The following is a 12,528-nucleotide window of genomic DNA, read 5'->3' as shown; positions in this document are numbered from 1 at the left end:
TTAGACAACGGTTTGGCTTCATCCTCATGTCTTGTCTTGGATCTAAAAAGGCTTGACTCGTCTACCTATTCAGTCAGGTTATGTCCCACTTTGGGATTGAAGTTTTTAACTGCTTTGGCCTTTTGGTGTCTTGTCTGTTGCACTGCGACATGAAATAACTCACGCATTCACTCAAGATGTAAAAGAAGGAAAAGAGGAAGTTTTATTTCTGACTTCACAATATATAGAATTCTAAAAGTGGCAGTGGATTGGAGGGTGAAATTGCTAGCTCTCTAACCACACTGGTCAAACTAACAGTCTACTAATTCTCTCCTCCCACAAAGGAGAGTGCAAAACAATCATTATTTACACGAACAGTGTGTGAGAACTCCAGTAGAAACATGTAAACATCAGAAGGTATAAAAACTTTTAAAAGAACAGGGTGACGCTTGTCAGCTCATGATTCTGTGTTTCCTGAAAGGATTTATTGAAGTATTTCTGATCAAAGAGCCCATCCCAGTAGCCCTGAAGAGATTACCTATGAATTTATGGCAATCTGCCAACTGATTTTCATATACACCCATGAGTTGCTTTCACTAAGGCTCAGCAAATAGAGAAGGAGAAATTCTGGGATTTAAACTGATCTCTCCAAGCTTGCTCTTTATATCAGAAGAGTTTTCTTGAACCTCTACCCTAAGCTGCTGCTAAAGGCTCTAACTGGATTTCACATTAAATAGGGAATTAACACACCAGTTAACTCCCTTTGTGTGACCTTTAAGAAGAAAGGCACCACTTCACAGCCTGGCTCAGCAGAGGGAGTTTCCTTTCAACCTTCCCAAGCCAGAGCCAGTCAGGCCTTTTTAGCATAGGTGTGTCCCGACACAGCGAGGCTGCTGTTTCAGTGCAAGCTAACGAGGTAAGTAGTGCTGCCAGGCTCTGCCATGAGACCAGCGTGGTGAATTTGCTGTCACTGATCCCGTCACATTCCAGGCAAGCACAAGTCGCCACAGAGATGGCGAACAGAGATGCCTCAGTTCCACCCTAGGGAACTGTAATCTCATGTTCACCAAGCATTGCTCTGTTTCAGAAACACTCCATCTGATAGGCAGATCCTTGGTGTCTAGGGACGTCAGAACCTAATTGGAGTAAATTAACTGAGAGGAGTAACAAAGTATTGCTTGGAATCACACGCAGTGTGACTGTGTTTAACAAGCATGAAAAAAAGACAAGGCAATTATTTATGGATGACTGAAGTTTCAAGAGACATAGTGCATGGGTATTCACTACCAGTTCTCATCTTTCTCCACTGAGGTCTCTCCATCTAAGTGGGAAAATTCTTCTGCCTGTTAAGAAGAAACTAAAAGGATAAGTGTACACACCACTTTTTTTTTTTTTTTTTTTTTTTTTTTTTTTTTTTTTTTTAATCCGGGAAAAGACCATGAAGAGAGAAGCCTACATGTGTGCCCTTTGGGAAATGTGAAGATTAAAAGTCTCCATTCTCAAGTTCATGTCCATACACTGTGTCCAACGTTCATTTTTACAGTATACTCTAAAAATTATTGTCAAGTAGCTTTCCCTTCTTCTTCTACTCCTTGGCTTACTCTGTTTTTCTTGTAGCTTTAAATTTTTTTTTTATTTCTGATGCACTTCCAGCTGTCACTGATTCCTAAGAAGCTGTGTACACTGGGGTGGATGTAATCCAAAATTGCCTGAGCTCTGGTACTCTCAATTGCTGAAGTCACTGCCCAAACCTGCAGAACTCTCTTCACAGAGGTTGCAGTCCAGGTTAGAGAAAACAGTAAGAGATTTCACCACCTCTCACTTCTTTAGATGCCACCAGCCCCTTCCTTTTCCACCCAAAGATTAAAAAGATAAATATATGTTAAATTACAATGTCTGTATTTGAGTCTATTTGCCTCACTTCTATTGATGCAGAGTGATATTATCACTTAAATTAAAATATGTAATCAGAGTGTGGCTTGAATTTTAATCCCTCAGCTGTGTGGGTTTGGTTTAAGCAGAATCCATATTTAGTAGTGCTACTATGAAGTACTCAATAGTGCCATTACATACTCAGTAGTGCTACTATTAGAATGGAGACAGTTTTATACACATCAGGCTTAGCAACAACAATGTGCCTTTAAGACAGCATTCACTGTGTAAACCAATATTTTGTTTAATGACTGTTTAAATTTATGGAAATGAATTTTGCTTTCAGAAAGCATTGCACACCAGGAGAATGGTGATTTAAAGGACAAGTTCTGAGTGCAGATTAACAGAAAAGGGAACAAGCAGCAAAGTTCAGCCTCTGGTAAGAGATCATTACATCTTACTGGCAGAAAAATATCACAGTTCTGGGAAACTGGTTAAGCAAAATGTAAAACTGAAAATACTTACTTCCCTGTTCTTCTTAATTTTGTGACATCTCATCAGGAACCTAGTTGCTGGACCTATGCTAAAGATTTAGTTAGTAACACAGCTGGCAGAGCAGAGGCAGCACCTGTGTGAGTGAGGAACTTAGCCATTACTCATAAGTGTTGGAGCCTCTGGGGTGCTTAATAAAAGGTATTGAAACAAAACATGATGAAAATGTTTGTGGTTTCATTCCAGGTGGCAACTGCCACTCAGCACCTCTTGGTGGGAGGGGAAAAACAATGGGAAAGGGAAGAATAAAAGTGAGAAAACTTGTGGGTTGAGGTAAAGACAGTTTAATAGGGAAAGCAAAACCTGCTTGTAGAAGCAAAACAAAACAGGGAATACGTTCACCACTTCCCATGGGATGGAAAGAGTTCTGTCATCCCCAGGAATGCGGGGCTGCATCTATTCATTTCATGTTATAGTGACTTGGGAAGACAAATGCCATGACTCCAAACATTCCCCTTCGCTCTTCTTCTCTGAGCTTTATATGCTGAGCATGATGCCCTGTGGTATGGAATATCCCTTGGGTCAGTTGGGGTCAGCTGTCCTGGCTGCCCTCAGCTTCCCTCCCAACTTCTTGTGCACCCCCAGCCTCCTCCTCACTGGTGGGGTGAAGCAGAAAAGACCTTGACTCTGTGTAAGCACTGCTCAGCAGTAACTAAAACATCCCTGAATTATCAACACTGTTTCCAGCACAAAACCAAAACACAGCCCCTTAACAGCTACTGTGAAGAAAATTAACTCTATGAAAGCCAAAACCAGCGCATCATTGCACACTGATCTTTCCAGAAATAAACACAAACTGGGAAGATCCTATTCCCTTGCCTGACATATGATTCACAGTACTGAACGTCATGGACTCTGTGGTCTCTCAAGCAGTAACTCTACAATGGCTGAAACAACCTGGTCTTGGCAGCCTGTTTCACTTTTTGGACCTGACTTGGCTCAGGCACAGGTGTTTCTTGCAAGGTTAAGCTGTCCTTGGGCTGCTAGGAAAAGCAAAATCATTCCTTGCCATCTTTCGGCCGCTGTTTCTAAAAAACAGAGCACTCAACCAAGCTGATCCAGTAGTTCTCATGACAGCAGAGAAAACTTCAACTCCTGTTCTTGGAATTTGAATTCTCAGGGAAGGGCACATTAATTTTTCCTGGTTAACAGTGACTTTTCCTCAATACAGACTCAGCTCCCTCTTGCACAGAGATTTTTCCACAAAAGAAAAAGGAAAAGCCAGGTCCTCTGCAAATCCACCTATGAGATATGTTTGTTTACTGATAGAAGGACACGAGTTTTTCAGCTGCTAGGTTTTTGAAATATGTTTTCCTTGCCAGGAAGCTTTCTCCTTTCTGTGACTTTGTAGCTAAAGAGAGTGGGTGTCTCTCACTTTTGCATATGACTTGCTAGAGGCAGAACTCTTGCTAAGGCAAGTGGGCTTATTTGACGGGCATGGCAATGTATTGACCAAATAAAAACAACCCACAAAGGGAAAGCTGAATGTCTTGCTTAATGAGGCATCTAGTTTTTTGCCTTAAACAATATATCTCTCACTCATATCTTGCCCTTGCTGACTTTTTACTGAGATCTCTCTTGACTGCTAGAAGAGTAGTGGATTGCTGAGAGCATTTGTTTGGCTTTTAAAAAATCTGTAGTTATGTTCTTGTTTTTCTAAATGTCTGCCACATTCTTTCTCTTGTTAAGGGGTACAAAAGTCAACACTACACTGCTTAGGTCCTGAGGGTCCTCTCATTCAGCTTGGACCCTTGCTTATTGCAAAACTATGCAGAGAATTACCAGGACTCAGAATTATGCTTATCATAGGACACTGATACTGATGTGAGTGCTCACTTAAACAAATTCCCATTTGGCATTACCCAGTTGGTGTTGGTACTCTCATTTCCTCCAACAGCACGTTTCTCACTGGGGAGAGCTGCCCTTTTAGGCTTTCGGTGTTATACTCACACTTGCTTGACCAGCCTTCCATCTGTGTTGGGGTTTCATGGAGCATCAGGCTTCTGCAGTTCAGGAAGAGAGACAAAGGGACCATTACAAGTCTTAGATCATAGTTCACTGTCATTCACTCTGTCAGAATGGCTGTGATTCCTTTTGGGGGGTGAGAGAGGGAAAGGGAAAAATGTGTTTGCAGTTTTAGCCAGTGTTATGAGGCCCTTCTGATCCAAAGGCATTAAGCCTAACATCAAGCTTAACCCTTTAGACCTATCTTTTGAATTAGCATATTTATTGAAAATTAATTTTGCCTATGAGAAAACAATTTGAACTTTTCTGCACAGGTTGCAGACCAGAGTCTTACTTTTCTTGCATGACCATTTTGACTTACAAACAAGCAGAGTCAAAGAGTAGAGACTTTCAGCTCTAAGACTCAGATGAAATTCTGATAAAAGGCAAAGAGTCCAGCCTGTTCTAAGAGCAGCAACTGATGTTGGAGACTTCTTGCCACTTTCCCATGAAGGGCCAATTTTGACTAGTGAAATAAACGCAGATCAGTACCGTGGATATTCCCAGCAGTTCTCATCACTCAGCACCTTCTGTGTCTCTGCTTTCTCCAGCCCAGTAACTCATGTTCATTTTAACATTTCCGACTGTGTTCTTCAGGCTGATCCATTTTCTATTCAGAAAGCCTCCAAGTGAGGACCCTACAGTGACTACAATATGACTTTACAATGACTACATCTCTTACATCTTCCACATGGGTGGAGTGTTGTGAGGCTCATCAAATGATGAATGTGACTCTGAGCTTTAACAACTGCTGTAAAAACAAAGTTCCTGGCTGGTGTCCTGTGAAGGGCCTGAAGAGGCTTTGTTGATGAACCTAAGAAATGGAGCTGGGCAAAAAGACATGGACTACTGGTCTTCCAGCTTGCATAGTATCCAGCTTGCAGACACCAGTGTTATGTCCAGACTAGGGAGGAAGCTGGTTCTGTACAGGATGAGGAAGAACAGGAAGCAGAGCATGCTAATCCATCTGGTTTCATTAGCTTTTCAATCACTGTCCCCTGCTTTTGCTGTGAGAGCACACAGACACATTATAGCAGGACTTTCTAATAATTGCACTTGAGTGGAGAAAAATGTGTTACACTCAGGACGGTGGTGATAATAACTAATCAGAATGGCAAAGAAGGCTGGTTTTTCCTTATGCCAGCAAGAGCATAACTATGTTGAAATTATTTCTGCAAAACAAAAACTGTAAAAAACCCAGAAGTTGTATGTGTCTGACTTATGTTTCCTCTCAGATATACTAGATATGTCTTGCACTATCTTGTTGCTACTTCTGCTTCCTTTCAGGAAGAAAACAGAACAGTCAGATTGGAGAGTATGAGAAAGAGGAAGGAACAGAGAATCAAGAAGAGATAGGGGAAAGAGAAGAAGTATAATAGTGAATGCTGGAGATGGAGGGATAAACAGCAAAGACATTGGAGGCAGGAAAGCAAAGACAAGAAATAAGAATAGGAAGAAATTACCTTGGTTTTAATTTTGAGAAAGAGCTGTAGATTTCATTCATTAATTCACTTGACAGCTGTGAAGCCAGTAGAGAAAGTGGTTCTTACTACTGGTCCCTAGAGTATTAAATCACATTCTAAAAGTTAGCAATTTGCTGTGGGTTGAAGTCTCAAACCACAGAAGTGTTCCTGAGGCATAAAGGACTTCACGGTCTGCATGGAAATAACTTTCTGTTTTCAGGAGATCTGCAGTCCCACAGTCCTCACAAAACCTCTGTCCCAACAGCTGGTTGCATTTCTCTGGTGTCCCTTGTTTGTATTCTCTAGTGTGAGCAGCATAACAGATGTGTGTACACATGAAAAATGCCAAGCCTGCTGTTATGGAAGTCACAAGTTTTGCTTGCTGAGGGAAGGTGAGCTGGGAGCTGAGGGTGACAGCAAGGCATTGACCTCAGTGAAAACAGTGTGATCCCACAGTAACAAGAACTGCAGAATAGTGAGAGTGGCCAGAATCAGCCATCAATCCAGATCCCATAGGAAGTCCCTATCCAGTAGCCAGACCTAAGGTCAAGCTAGGAAGTCAATCCCATGGATCAATCAGCAATGTGCATCACCAGGCATGAATATGGCTGTGCCACACCTCAGGCAAGGGCCTGAATTTACAAGCACCTTCTGAGTGAAGGTGGGCAGACCCTCAGTCAGGATGATTCCAGTTTAGGCAGCCTTGAGCATGGGCAGCCAAACCTCTTTTGAGGGAAGACATGAAAAAGATTGTGCTCAGGACCCAGACACCCACCAACCCAAAATAGTTATTTTGAGTGCATCTTCCTTTGAGGAAAGAAAGAGAGAGTAAAGCAGAAGTGTTTGATATTAGAGAATTTATTCATGTCACTTAATGAATTACAGGAGTATGCCAGCATGATGTAATACTGATTTAGAAACAGAATAAAATATATGTGGGGAAAGTTTCAGCAACCACACATAGGGTAGTGCAGCAGCATCCTACTGAGATAGTAATGTTTTTTTTTCGTTCTGATTAACCAGGAACGAAGAAATTGTTCTGAACAAAGAAATGGACCTGAAGGCCCCACAAAGGTCTAAAACACCCTGACTTCCAGAACTTCACAATAGCCTGGGTGTGTCACATCCATGGATATGATCAAGAAAACCACAACTTCTAATATGACCTGATAGTGGAGGCAGAGATAAATATCTACTTGTTTCAGAATGATAAAGGTGAACCATTAAGTCTTGTCTCTAGTCTTGAGTATTTAAAACATTCTTAGATTATATTGTTGAATATATAATCCTAAAATTCCTTACTAGCCATCGGGTAAGAGCAGGCTGCACATGGGTATCACCCATTGCAATGGGGGGGACAAAGCATTTTCACCCGTTTATCTCCTGTGTCACCTGCCAAACACCTATGGAAATTGTGAGAATTACTGCAGCTGCAGTCCTTGACCTCCCTGGATGGAAGTCTGAGGATAGAAAACGACTTCCTTTCTTCTGCATTTCCTTTGGAAATAGATTTCAATAAAAGGCAGTGGAAACCTTGTTGGCTGAATTCCTCCCAGCTTGCCTGAACACAACTTCTCTCTCACGAAAAGACACATATTCCCTTACCCCCTCATCCTTTAGAAATGACATACTTTCTGCTCCTTGAAGCAAAGTCTGACTTTGAAAGTGGAATGTAAACAAAGAGCTGCATTGGTCCCAGCCAGTGTGTGGCTGATCAGAAATAGCTCCAAATTGTCCATAATGCCTCAAATTTATATCATGTCTTCAAAGACAGAGCGGGAAGGTGACCAGAACACTCTCTTTGGGAAAATATCCCAGGTTGCAGAGCAGTCAGGGAAGCTGATACAAATTAAATTAACTCCTGGGTCTCGTGATAATTATCTTGCTCTTAGGAGTGAGGATCAGGTCTTTTTAATTTGTTCTTTTGTAAGTCATGTGAAGGAAAGTTGGGTTTGTTTGCAGCTTCTTGGAAATTGTTGTCTTCTCCCTTTGTCTAGTTTCACACTCAGTGCTTGTAAGAGACAAGGGTCCTTTATTTTGAAAAACTGACTGCAAAATATCCCTGAAAGCTCGTGAGCTTCATAAGTGCTGATGCTAGCAGTCACATTGCCTGAGTTATTAGTGCCAAATAAATCAGGGCCAAGATGTAGTATTACACACTGACTTGCAACTGCTTGCACTGTTTTGTTGTCAGCACTCCCCCTGCCATATTTTTGCCTGTGCCAACCAGTGCTCTCCAAGATAACAACTTGGCACCATTTGGGAGATAGCACAGGGTAGCAACAATTCCCACTGACACAACTGCACCAGCTGAGGCTGTATGCAGTGTCCTTCAGCAGCATTCCAGCAGGCTTTGCACCCAGGCTGGGCAAAGCACATCCTTTTTCACTCAGAGTACAGCTGTAACACAGTGTGTTGGGCACTTTGAGCTGAATAAAAGAGACACAGAACTTTATCTGTGTTTTACACTGCAGAGGCTCTGTGGGAGACCAAGGAAACCAGCAAGTCTGCAGATGCAGCCAACCTGTGCCGTTTTACCAGAGAGCCAGAGAATGGCCCCTGTCCCTGTTTTATTTACAGAAAAGAACATGGATTTTTCTCAAAAGCTGAATTGTGCTTTCATATCTTGGAACTGGGACACTTGTAGTTGGCAGTAGACAGCTGACCTCTTCCTGGGTCACAGAAAAGTCTGAGGCTTGGAATTTCTGAGGAAGGTGCAAAAGATGTGGCCAGAGGTTCCTTCTGGCTTCCTGGAAGACAGTGTACCCCATTAGGTCATCTCCTGTCTGTATGCAGTTGGTACCTGAGAGAGCTGCCAGCTAGAGAGCTGTTAGTAGCAGCCAAATCCTGTGCTTTTTTTCATCGAGCAGTGGCAAGGAAGACACTGCAAGGGTCTCCAGAACCCTAAAGAAAGCTGTTGGAAAAGGAAAGTAGCCAGCCTTGAGATTCTGAAAAGCCTGCTGGAGTTGCAGGGGTGTTAGATAACCAAACCAAAAATTCGAAATATAACACCACTATTATCTCATTTTCTTTCCAAAAATGCTACCTCTCTTCTCCAGCTTCTAGTCCAAGATGGTGAAAGATCTCAAACAACCCCACCTCTTTCTTCATTATATTAATGTATTTGGTAAAAGGGACAGGCCATAATTCCTAGGCACCTGTATTCAGATAGGCTTGTTTTGCACTCCCCTGATAGGTGTGATTGGCAGGGGAAGAACTCAGATTTAGCTAGAGCTTCTTTCTAAAAATAGTTAATCAATTTCAGTTCAAGGCTCTTGGGTTATAGGAAAAGAAAATGATTTCACTTGGGCACATAATGAGCTTGGATAATCAGTTTTCTTGCTCAGAAGCAATGAATCCAAGGGTTTAAAAGAAAAGGAATGTTATTAAGAGGGATAAAATGGCAACTCAGGACTGTTCACTAAAATCAGCAATAGAACCTTCTTGTATATTTCTCAGTGTAGCCCTCACCCTGTTTTGCCCAAAGCTGAGAGAGCCTATTCTCCATCTGTAAGGAGTTGCTGTTCTTAAACCTCCTGTGCTATTTCCAAGCACAGTGATCCCACCCCTGACACTGGGTCACTGCTCTTCCAGCTTCAATCCATGAAGCCTTGGCTCTGTCAGAGAGGAGTCTGTGGCAAAGAAAGGACAAAATGAACCCTGAGGAACACACCATTTGAGTTTTGGTTGTGTTTTATACCTTTCTTGCTCCTTGGCTCATTTGCTCTACCACTATCAAGTGGAGCACTACAGGTAATTCCTAACCCTCAAATCACCATTCTCTCGACAAATAAGAGTTTTTAATACCTTCAAATGTAAGACACAATTGTATTTTAAACTCAGTGCCTGAGAGTGAAATCCACTGAAGTCAATTCACCTGCTCCCTTTTTGTTGTGATCTCTTGTCACTTCAAGCAGTGCTGGTTTTCTCTTTTATCCCATTATAGGCAGGATCAGCAGTAAGTACTCCATTCTTTTAGGAATACTGGGCTTACTCAGGATAGATGTAGCTCTGAATTTGAGTTTTACTTCCGTGCAAGTTTACAGCACAAAGGATTGAATTGTAGAGCTGGCTGAAGACACTAAAAGGAGTTTTTACAGGGTCTGTCTTCTACTCTTACAGTTGTCACCATCTCTTTATATGAGCCATTCAAAGTCATTCACAGTGACTTTGAAGGTTGAAATCATTCAGGAAAGCGTGAGATAGGCAGAGGTAAGAGGCTTAAATGAAAAGAAAAATAAAATATTGTTTGGATAATAGGAAATATTTATTGAAAGTGATATCCTGCAAAATGACCTGTGCTTTAATTGCAGTGATGCATAAACCTGAACTGGGAATTAGCCATTACTGCTAGAAAAAGTTGTGAGGAGAGAGCTGCAGAAACTGGGGTGAAACTGGTTTCTTCTACTTCAAATCCTTGTAGTCTGATTATATTTCAAGCGCACTGACTGTTTAGAGGTGACCTAAACAGTTCTTAAATAGCAATTTCATTGAATGGTTTAGCTAAACCAGAGAAGAACTCATTTTTTTCCAATTTCTGACTTGTCAGATAAAAACACTGGCTCAGAGCTGCCACCCAATGACCAGACCCTGTAAAACCACTTAAATACGGGCTACCTGTGTTGCAAAACACTGCATTCTGTGAGACAATACAGTGGAGGCAAACTAATTTCTTGCTGCATAAAAAAGGCAGTGAAAGGCCATTTCCACCTCCATTCTCCTTCTACTCTTCTTTTCCCATATCTGCATATCCCATCACTCATTGCCTTGTCTGCAACAAGATCCTTCGCTTATAAATTTTAATTGGTTAACTTGTTAACTTCTGTTTTGTTTTTCCTTTTATATTGTTTTTCTGCTGGTTTATCAATTTGACTCAGTTCAGAGCATGGACAGGGAAATGCCAACACCAGCACAAAACAAGCAAGAAGGAATGAACTGTTGAGAGCTGAAGAATGGATAGAAGGGATATTTCAGCTGCAGTGAGCACGAGCACTTATTTCAACTCCATTTTTGTCTAACTGCATACGACATGGTACCTGAAGATTCCAAGGCTGGCTTTCCATATATGTGTTTGGATATCCAAAGCAATCTAAAACAAAAAGTGCCACACAGGAAAATGTTCCTTGCCAAGGTTGTGGCTAAATTAGTCTGTTCAGCACTCAAAGACTTCAGGTATTGATTGCCCCCAGCAGCTGTGCTGCCTTACTGAAAACTATAATCTCAGTTATCTCTGCAGCTTTCATGTGTCACCTGTCTGAAAGTGTTTTTTCCTGGCTGAGCCATACCATTTGGCAAGGCAAAAAAGATGAAGGGGGACTGACACGGGTATGTTCATTTGTCATCAAACAGCTGTCACCCATTTGAGTGCATTATACAACACCAAGTATTTTATACTATTTAGGTGATTATAAAATATTTTCATTTGTAAAAGGTGTACACAGTGCCTTCATTTCACTGCAAGAGGCAAATACCCCATTTTGTGCCCAGTGGTGCACCAACAGGACCTTTCAGTCAATTTCTCTTCAGATCTACTCTCTTAATGAGCCCTTCATGAACAGTAAAAGGGCATTTGCTTCCAGCTGAACTATAATCCTGCAATCTGCTTGCTTGCCCTAGTGTCCATTTGTAATGGCTAGCAGGCATTTTTAATGTCTAGTAGGAACAAATTTGTACATCTATGTGTGGATTCATCCCACATTATGTGTTGCCTATTAGCTGACTGTGCCCTGAACTGCCTGCTTCCAGTATGCCAAACATCATCAGTGGATTTCTGTTCAGCTCCATGTTTTCTGGACTAGGACCTGCTGTGGTCTCAGAAGACAGTGTTCATTATGTACCTGGAGTTATATTGGCCATCAGTGCTGGATGCAACACAGAGAGCCGGCTGTTCCTACAGAGCCGTGCTGTTCAGGGGAGGCGAGAGTGGTGTGTGCTCAGACAGCAGCCATTCAGTACTGATGTACAAAGCAAACCCACAGGGAGGTTTCTACAAGCTGCAATTTGGCCAGTCTCCTTAATCTGAAAGACTTGGACATCTGCCTGGAAATATTTGGTTAATTATTTGTGCTGGAAAATGATTATCACTTGATTATCATATTAGCTAAATTTTAACCTCCTTCACTACTTTAACAAAGTCAGCATACTGTTATCTAATCACCAGCCATTGGTGAGGTAACAATCCTAATTCTGTCCCAAAACAGTTCATATTATTGAGCAAAGCATCAATCTTCTAAATGCTGAGAGCTTAGGACCAGACCGGGAAGAACAGGACATTGCTATTCCCAGAAATGTACTTTGTGATTGCTGCACCACATTGTTACACTTTGGAGCTGGAAGGCGGAGTCCTGAAATAAAGACCATTAAATTTGTGAGAAAAACACATCAGGAAGCACTAAAGACCCTGCATATCCTGCATCATTCAAACCTTGGGTGGTCCTTACTTACTGCCAGGTTGTACAGACTGGACGCTGGATGCATGTGCTTCTCTCTGAAAGCCACTTATCCCTGAGCTAGGTAAAGGTCTGTCAGGGGTAAGTGTGGCTTATGAGAGCTTCAGTAAGGGTACATGCACGTTGTGGGGTGATTTGTGCATTGGAGGAGTCCTGAGGCTTCTTGCAGCTTTCCTGTTCCCTTTAGGTGGAATAAGCTGTTGTTTCTT

General features: G+C 41.9%; 1 long non-coding RNA gene across 2 annotated transcripts; it reads left to right on the top strand.

Moving 5' to 3' along the window:
* LOC128788180 (uncharacterized) lies at positions 1-6,979 on the top strand. Of its 2 annotated transcripts, XR_008430980.1 has the most exons (5): positions 1-895; positions 1,633-1,764; positions 2,198-2,290; positions 6,177-6,262; positions 6,894-6,979. It is a non-coding gene; the product is annotated as an uncharacterized LOC128788180 (long non-coding RNA). The 2 variants fall into 2 exon arrangements; XR_008430979.1 differs by lacking the exons at positions 6,177-6,262; positions 6,894-6,979 and adding an exon at positions 2,413-2,552.
* The last annotated feature ends 5,549 nt before the right edge of the window (positions 6,980-12,528 follow it).

The sequence above is a fragment of the Vidua chalybeata genome, chromosome 5, assembly GCF_026979565.1.
Source record: "Vidua chalybeata isolate OUT-0048 chromosome 5, bVidCha1 merged haplotype, whole genome shotgun sequence".
Classification (NCBI taxonomy): Eukaryota; Metazoa; Chordata; class Aves; order Passeriformes; family Viduidae; genus Vidua; species Vidua chalybeata.
Note: the sequence above shows the minus strand (reverse complement) of the source record. Positions and strands in the feature narration are given on the sequence as shown.